Below are 10198 nucleotides of genomic sequence, written 5' to 3' on the forward strand. Positions count from 1 at the left end.
TACTAAAGCTAACTGATGCTGTTAATTCCACGTGCGTTGACATAAATCGAAATATTATTTTTTTACAACTGTAACCATGGCAACGATGCCTGCCGAAATTAACGAACGCATGTCAATTTACTTTTACTTCGCGGTATTTTTAACCAATGTGTAACTTTTATCAGATTAGGTAACCTAACAGTATGGCCACCTCGTGTCGTTTATGATAATGTGTCTATTGGTGCCTGCCTCTGCTATTATATTATTGGCCACTTTAAGACACTCTCTTAACGATAAATACTTAACTAGCTAGCCGTACACTGGCCTTTATGAAAAACCTATCTGTAATGGACCATGACTTTTGTCTTAAATAAGCAGCATGCACCCGGCGTATAGGAAATATATTACAATTCAAATTAAAATGTCAATAGGCAAATAGTCTCGCCAATTAAAATAATATCCATTTTAAGATACTCTATTCAACGTTTGTTCTTAAAAAGACAAAAAAAAATGTTAATCATGTAAAATCGCGTGTGATATGTTCTTTTTTTTTAATATATCTGACACGGCGCTTGCAATGGCGAAATCTTCATAGACATTATCTCTTGGCTTACTACATCAGCAGCACTTTCAAATTTTAGTTCAACATAACCATACAGAGAAATCACGAGACGTTAGATAAAAATGTGCAAATATGCCATATTTATTATTTTTAATGCCATTTTCGTAACATCAATATTATAAGGAGCAAAGAGGACTAAGTCAAAGTCAAGTCAATATTATTTTACGTTAAAGTTATTTTATTCCTTGCCTATAAGGTCTCTGCTACTGCTTTTAGTTTTGTTTTATATTATACAATACAATAAGGTTTATAGAAGAGCTTTCATAACAGAACCAGGCGCTCTTTATTTAACAGTGACAAACTTCCCACACGTGTCTGAGTGTTAAAAAAGTTATATTATAGTTTATGAAGGTACGGTCAAAGGGAGGGGAGGGTGAGGCAGGTGGGCTGAAGTTAATGGGAACATGTTTGTAGAATCAGGTCAGTTTGTTCTATTCAGTATTACACTTTTCATCATCGGCTTGTGAGGACCGAAATATCTTTGCGAAAAATAATAATTCATTATGACATGTGTAGCCTATTTTCTTTCAATACTTTTTTTTTATTTAACACGTTTTTATTAACTCAGCTTCGCGTTTGTGTGTTTGTTGTTAAAATTGACATCGAAAATTAGCCCACTTCTGATTGTTCTATAGTTCTGAAATTTGGCATGCAGGCTACTTTCGCCTAACAATTTCAGATGCAATCATAAAAACTAGCAATTAGAGACCGTAATTAGCTTAATTTAATTACGCCCAAAGGACCATAAAATTGAGGACATGATTTCTAAAGATACCGACAAGACTGGAGGCTTATTGACACAGTTACTTCGGCCCCATTCGATGTGAGCGCGCTGGCCGTGATCGTATAGTGGTTAGTACTTCGCGTTGTGGCCGCGACAACCCAGGTTCGAATCCTGGTCGCTCAAGATTTTTTTTAGTCCGTGTATTTATAAACACTTAGTCAATTCATACTTAATCAAGTCATTAGATAAAGTAGAAAATAAACTATATAAAAAACTTTTTTAAAAACCACGTTTTTCATGTGTAGCAACGGACTAAAAAGGAGAAAATAAAATACTTAAAAAAACTTTTTAAAAAACCACGTTTTTCTTGTGGACTAAAAAGTAGAAAATAACTATTTACATACATTTGATGACAAATAACGTGGGTCGGGCAGATGGGTCGGAAATTTGATGGTGAACGTACCCACGTTTTTTGTCATCAAATGTATGTAAATAGTTATTTTCTACTTTTTAGTCCACAAGAAAAACGTGGTTTTTTAAAAAGTTTTTTTTAAGTATTTTATTTCCATTCTCAGCACTGGTTCCTGCATTTTAATTCACTTTTGCCACATTTATTTACGGCGCACATTTATATAGAAACATTAATTTTTAACATCAAATTAATCACACATTTTATAAAACCATACACAATACAAGCAATTATTTTGAATACTTTGACAAAGAACAGTTGTAAATATCTGTACAGCAGTTTTACATTGTAACCTTTCATCCCTCTCATATAACAGTTTCCATTGGTTGGCCATATGTAAACAAGTATTGTCATTGGTTGATTGGTGGGTCGCTCATTCACTGACAGAAGTTTCCATTGGTTGGCCATATGTAAACAATTATTGTCATTGGTTGATTGGTGGGTCGCTCATTCACTGGCAGAAGTTTTCATTGGATGGCCATACGTAAACAACTATTGTCATTGGTTGATTGGTGGGTCGCTCATTCACTGGCAGAAGTTTCCATTGGATGGCCATACGTAAACAACTATTGTCATTGGTTGATAGGCGGGTCGCTCATTCACTGATAGAAGTTTCCATTTGTTGGCCAGTCGGTCACGTAACTCCTCTCATGATAGCTATAAATTCCTTTTCATTGATGTCATCACCATCCCTATCAAACTCATCTATCGTGTCCTTAATTCTTCATCCGTCATGTTTTCTCCCAGCTCTCTCGCTACCCTCCTGAGATTCCGAAAACTAATTTTTCCTGAGGTGTCATCATCAAATAGTTTGAAAGCTTTGAGAATTTCTTCCTGTGAATCCCTGTCTAGCATCATGTCTGTCATAACTTCATTGAAATCATCAAAGGAAATCTTTCCTGCACCCTCTCTGTCATAGTCACGTAGAATATTCAGTCCATCTGCCTTCTTTACATCAAAGCCAAGCGCTCTCCTTGCAACCTTTAGTTCATAGTAGGCTATGGCTCTGTCTTTATCTGTATCAAACAGATCAAAAATTATCTAATTTCTTGTTTCTGTTCTTCTAATAAGTATTATAATAATATACACATACAAATGCGAGATATAACGCTGTTTTAAAGGTAGTAATGGTTTGTCTTTAAAAAATTCATATATTAAAGAGATTGGTTTAAGGAATATACTTGATACTAAAGATAATATTAAACACTTTATTATATAAAAAGTATAGACTAAAAAGCACAACATTGTTTTTTTTGAACGATAAAATAATACAACAGAAAAATTATTTTTCTCTATAACTATTTAGTCATTGAATTTTGCTAAATCAGAATACTTGTGAAATTAAAATTTGAGTTATTTCAATCAACTTCGTTGCATTAAATATATGGGAAATAACACTTACACTAACGAATTGCTTCATAACTCAATATATCATTCGCAAAATTCTTAATGACAACCTGAATTATGCATTTGTGTGTGTTTTTGTCTTATTTCGTTCTTTTCCTTTAAGTATTTTTGTATTCGGTCTTTAATTAATTTCTTCTTCTGTGTGTTGTCAGACCCCGTCAGGCCTCGCGCATGTGTCAACTATGTCGGTAAAATACACTAAACTGACATCTCTATATATATAAAGCAAAGTGGTCAGGTGCCCGCTCGGGCACTTCCCGGCGCCGCAGGCGCGTCAAATTTGACACGATGGTGCCTTTGGGAGATAGAACACGAGGGTCGGTGGCGGTTGGCCGAAAAGTCGACGGAGAGGGGGTCAAAACTGACCTCGACTGACCGGCGCCTTATATGGGCTATATTAAGAAAAAAAAAAATTCCTCCGACGACCCCCCTTGATATTTTGTGAGGTGGTAGGAGAACGCCTTGGGGTGTCACAAAAAAACTCGCCATGTCCGGGAAAAATCGGGAAATGGATCAAAACTGACCAGTCGTATTTCCCTATATAATCTTTGTATTTTATGGCAAAAACAGGGACATTTTAACACAATTTTTAGGTTACTTAACGTCTGTACATCATGCTAAGTTTTTGCATACACACTATAGATGACTAGGCCGTATGGAAAAACCGTTGGTCAGACTAAAGCCCTCGACGAGGGCTAAAAGATGATCGTTAGCGAAATTCTCCTTATATGGGATATATATATATATTTAAAAAATTGACGAACGATCCCCTTAATATTATATGACGTCGTAGACCGACCCTGGAGGGTAACAAAAAAAACTTTATTCCCGTCGGAAACAGCCATTATAGTAGTTAAATATGTTCATATACCGTAATTTCTTATATAAGCATAGCAACTGTTTGTAAAAAAAAAAAAAAGTAAACAGAGACATACGTCATACGTTCAGTTTTCAAGGGAGGTAGCGTTTTTAAAATTATTATTTTTCAAATTATTGTATACTATTTTAAACAGAAACAGAAAATGACGAAGTATAGAATTTGTTTTAGTACAAAATTAAGTTGTTAATTCAGTTACGTATCCTAATTAAATAAATGTATTAATTTCAAAAAGGCAAATTTAATATAAACTATGAGATATACTGTTCATGGAACCTTTGTAGTTCTAATTCCATTTTAGTTATAGATTGCGTACTTTCCAATATTTGTCTGAGATTGGAATGTAAATGACAAACAAAAACATATTTTCCAAAGTTAGCATTACTGTTTAAATTAAAGCACTCCATCGCTAAATAATTAAGTATTCAAATTCTCAAATGTTTTTTAAAAACCTAAGCGAAGCTAGGCAGTATGCCTAGTTACTTATAAGGTTAAGCTTGGCAGGGCATGCGCTAGAGGGAGTCGGTAATTTTATCGAAAGAGGTATGTTATTCGCAACCCAAACAGCTGACTGACTAAACATAGAAATGTGTATAGTATGCAGCCTTTAACCAAGCTATTTTGTGTCGCTAAAATCTTAGTCAAACTTTAAACATATAGTTACAGTAGTGTCATGATAACATGAAGATGTGTACTGTTAATACCACAATACCCCCTTTCTAAATGAATGATAACTGGTTGAGTTCATGTCGGCGATCAACGCTACTAAGTTGATCATTGTAAATTTTAACTCAATAGACCCTATGTAGCATTTCATCTAGGCCGTTAGGAACTACCGTAGTAAACTAATACATTTCTTAGGCTCAGACATGTCATTTACAGAGTTAGTTTGTCTTGCCACCTAGTCCACTGAATGCTGTTTGTTGTTACAATTCAGTAGCCCCCTACGTCAGGGGTCGTCATCATGCGGCTCGCGAACCGTATGCGGCTCATTTGATGACAATATGCGGCTCTTCAGCTCAATACACACATATTAATAATTCTTTTATTTTCAAAACTTATACAAATATTGTTCTTCAACATCAATATAATTAGAATATTAATTACTCCCTATTTCAATGTGCTTACAAATTATCCATTCCGAATTAAAACATTCAATTTCATGGTGTATATCACAAAGAAACTAAACGAGCTAAATGTAAACCCAGTCTAGATGTAGGCCTAGCTTGAAGAAGTGGATTGTTTCGAAAATAAAATACTTTTTTTTTAAACTGAAGACACGTAAAGCGGTAAATTACTTAATTTCGAAAAGATTAAAAACAATTTCACGGTGAAACCAATGCTACTATTAACATGAATTACTTCAGCATTACAATAAACAAAATGAAGGATGGATTTACTAAGAGATTTGAGCAATTCAAAACAAATGCAAGTATTCTGACGTTCATCGTAGATCTTCTCAGGACAAAAACAAACGAGTATAATTTTGAGCTATTTGGAATTGATGGTGGTTCGCTTCAAATTAAATTGCTAGATTTGAAAACCAAACATTTGTGGAGTGGTTAGTTCACGAAAATCAAGAGAAGTTTGGAGAGTTGGAGGTCCAGAAAAACATGCACGTTTCTCTGCACAAGTGGACAGTTCTAAAAGCAATGCCGCAAGTTGAGACATTAGTATGTGACGCATGAAATAATCTTGCAGGATGCTACAGTGAGGTGAATAAGTTTGCATTTGGAGTGCTGATGATCTTCGGGTCAACATATTTTATGCGAGCAAGCTTTTTCTTGCATAAATATAATAAAAAGTAAAGAAGCCAACTAACAAATAAATATCTAGATCAACCGAAAGCAAGTTCTGAGCCAGGTTCAAACATACTTTTACAAGGCATGCAAGGCTAAACTATTGTAAATATTATTCAATAATTAAAGTTATATACTTTGATTACTGATTTTATTATTCTAACAGAGCTACCTAAAATACTTTAATATTTTTTGCAAAATATGTGTATGTTTTTATATTAATAAATACTATTTTAAATTTAAAGGTATTTATTTTAAATTATAAATATATATATATATATATATATATATATATATATATATATATATATATATATATATATATATATATATATATATATATATACGCCGACATCTAGTTGTTTTATGTTCTGCTTATCAGCAATTCATAATTTGTTTGTGAATTCAACACTCTACCCACTCCCGCCCTCCGTCCACACCCGCCTTCCCGTCCAGTGAAAACAGCCATTTTCATTTACAGACACAGAAAAGATCGATCATAAATTATGTTGTATTTCTAATTATTTTAAGTGTATGTGCTAATTATTGCTGCTACTTAACATTGTTCTAGTTCTTCTAACTACTTTTAACTTTAGTAAATCTAGACGTCTTATTTTACTAGATTAACATAAACGGCCTGAGCCTACAGTGCATGTAAGGAAATGCACGTAGCCGATTCTGATAAATAGTACTGTTCTTATGTCTCTATCAATGTTTGCCTTTGGTTGTTAAGCTTGGGATTTCAACAAATTGTATAACGGAGAAAATATTATCCTCATATAATAATGGCTGATCATAAGTATTTGAATTTAAGCAAATTTGTTTGTACAAAATAGTAAAGGTTGCATTTATTTTAAGTAAAATAATAATATAATAATTTTGGATAACAAAGAGAGCAACTCTCAACAATTTTGCATAAAATGAATTATTAAATTTAGGAATTTTGTCATTTCTATAAACAATGTATGCAACATTTCAACCTCACTACATATCAAAACTCGTTGGGTATAGGAGAGATACGTTGTCTCCCTTAATTGTTTTCAGCCCACGGAATGATTGATATTCGCTTTTTTCAGAACCCAGCATTTTTTTTACATTATTGTTAGGGGTCATCCATACATGACGTCACACTCGTCGGGGGGAGGGGTGGTCCGTAATTTTGTGACGATGTGTGATGAGGCGGAGGGGGAAGTGGGGGTCAGATTTTGCGACGTCACACTTTTGCATTATAAAAAAAGCAATATTAGAAATCGAATTGTATACGTTATTTCGCGTTTTAGAAAACTGTTTTAATAAATTGTAACATGAATTGTCTAAAATTGATAGAGTTCAGACAAGATTTTAGAAAAATATCGATTTAAAAAATTCAACTGCGATTTTTGAGGGGGGAGGGGGTGGGTTGTAGGCTGAGGTGTGACGTCATTTTAGGGGTCTTGCTTTTTTTGACGATGGGCAGAGGGGGAGGTAAAAATCGTCCAAAAAAGTTTGAAGTCATTTATGGATGACCCCTTAATTAAATATTTTTAATAATAACAGTTCAAGGCGTGATATATTTGAATTCTCCCCAACCAATCATCATGCTGTAATTATGTTGCAAGGCAGATACTATTACTTAACACTTATGTAAGTTATACAGCTTTTACTGATTTCAATTGTATGATGCTTCGCTTGCAATGTTTTAAAACTTTTACAGACTAATTTAACTGTTAAAGAGTTTATTCTGCTATTTAAAAAAAAAAACAATACTGGAGAATAAAGTCTTTATCGGCTACTATTTTAATAACATTATGTTAGTCGTGATGTTGAAAAATATCGGAAAAGAATAAAATAAATGTATACAAGATTTTAACACCTATATAAATCACTTATTTTCCAATTCATCAAATAAAAAAAAAACTAATTTTTAACGTATTAACATAATGTAAAGTCTTCTCAACAAAGTAATTTAGGAAGTAATTAGTAATTATGATATTTTTTTTCTTACAGCTAAATACATTGTAAAATCACATTTAGCTACAGAGGCTGATTCAGCAGCCTTTGTTGCAATATGATGCCATAGTTATCCAATTCGTTTTCTATCTCGTTAATTATTTACATTATATATTACATGATATATATCATACATAATAGACAGTTTTGGCAAAGTTTTAGAAGTTCATAATATTTTTGTTATAATTAAAATAAAAATTAATCTATAAAAAATATATTTAAAAAAAAAATTATTTTAAAATAATCACCTCCACGGTGATCAGCAAATCGACTGTCTTTCAAAAGTGCAATGGAACACAAGTTTATTCTATTTTTCATTTTAAGGGAGATTATTCTAAAGGTGTGCTACATTACAATGAACGTTAACAAAGATGCCCCTCAAGCTCAGAGACCCCCAATTTCATCTTGTTTATAAATCGGTAGTGTTCGCCCCTGATAAAAGATCAAATGTATGCATTCAAGAAAAAAATTCCTCTTGGTCCTCAACAGACTGACACAATGCTACAAAGTGCAGATGTTCATCTGACAGATTCTGAATTATCTTTCTTTTCTTCAAATTCTACTTCTTGCACAATGCAGACTGAATTAGATTAACCGCCCCTAACCACCCACACTCTCACTTACCGCCCCTAACCACCCGCACTCTCACTTACCGCCCTTACCACCCACACTCTCTCTACCGCCCCTAACCACCCACACTCTCACTTACCGCCCCTAACCATCCACACTCTCACTTACCGCCCCTAACCACCCACACTCTCATTTACCGCCCCTAACCACCCACACTCTCACTTACCGCCCCTAACCACCCACATTCTCACGTACCGCCCCTAACCACCCACACTCTCACTAACCGCCCCTTACCACCCACACTCTCACTTAACCCCCCTAACCACTCACACTCTCACTTACCGCCCTTAACCACCCACACTCTCACTTACCGCCCCTAACCACCCACACTCTCACGTACCGCCCCTAACCACCCAAACTCTCACTTACCGCCCCTAACCACCCACACTCTCACTTACCGCCCCTAACCACCCACACTCTCACGTACCGCCCCTAACCACCCACGCTCTCACTTACCGCCCCTAACCACCCACACTCTCACTTAACCCCCCTAACCACTCACACTCTCACTTACCGCCCTTAACCACCCACACTCTCACTTACCGCCCCTAACCACCCACACTCTCACTTACCGCCCCTAACCACCCACACTCTCACTTACCGCCCCTAACCACCCACACTCTCACTTACCGCCCCTAACCACCCACACTCTCACTTACCGCCCCTAACCACCCACACTCTCACTTACCGTCCCTAACCACCCACACTCTCACTTACTGCGTACTTGGCCAGACTCAGAACTGTGAAGCCCCAATTTGGCCAACACAAAAGATGTATCTGAGGCTCCACCCATCTACACCCACATTGATGAAGCTACCATCCAATATTACGAGCCAAAGTTATCGACAGACACGTTGTCTGCTATATAGGTGGTATACCGCTAACTAAAATCAACCCCATTCCTAATTTCCACCAGTCACTTAGCATAACTTAGACATGGAATTAAATTAGCTCAATGTCAGACATTCTCTATCTAGTTAACCAATAGTGAAGCTAGTTTATGGTTTACTTAGATATTACTTTAATACACATATGTGACTGTTTTAGAAGTTGGGATACATAACTTGGCATGTTTATATTGCTTATACAATGTTAAATTATATCATGATGAAAAGACGTAATGGTGTCACAAAATAGAGAAGAATAACCTCACTGTTACAGTTATTTGCAACAGCCTTGTGTATGAAAGGTGTGTGTGTGGGACGGATCATTGCGCCTGAGTTTGTACACCGTGGTATTGTAGCGCGGGGCGGTATGTGTTGACCAGTATGTTGTACTGAGTGAACGAGGGTAACAAGGGAAGCGACTGGCCGAGTGACTGGTGTGTTGGAAGCGAGAGGACGGAGCTGTATAGCGGTTAATTTGGATGGCAGTTCAAGGCAAGTTTGGACATGACAGGTAGCTTGGTTGTGATTAGGAATAGGTAAATAGATCAGATTAAACTGAACTGAAATCAAATCGTTTTATGTTTGGTGTGTCTAAATTGGTGCTACAAAGTTCCACAACCACTCTCGCGAACGCTCTCACACTACCCGTGTTTTAGCGTACAGGGCAGTTGAAAAGTCGAATACTTATATGACTTAAACTAATCCTGACTGTGACGTAGTTGTATAGTCGAATACTTATATGACTTAAATTAATACTGACTGTGACGTAGTTGAATAGTCGAATACTTATATGACTTAAACTAATCCTGACTGCG

General features: G+C 35.7%; 1 pseudogene; it reads right to left on the reverse strand.

Annotated features, from left to right (window-relative positions):
* Window positions 1-2428: 2428 nt before the first annotated feature.
* LOC131933155 (centrin-3-like) lies at window positions 2429-9289 on the reverse strand (annotated as a pseudogene).
* Between the last annotated feature and the right edge of the window lie 909 nt (window positions 9290-10198).

The sequence above is a fragment of the Physella acuta genome, unplaced genomic scaffold (assembly GCF_028476545.2).
Source record: "Physella acuta isolate Inbredline_101_S28 unplaced genomic scaffold, ASM2847654v3 ptg002379l, whole genome shotgun sequence".
Classification (NCBI taxonomy): Eukaryota; Metazoa; Mollusca; class Gastropoda; family Physidae; genus Physella; species Physella acuta.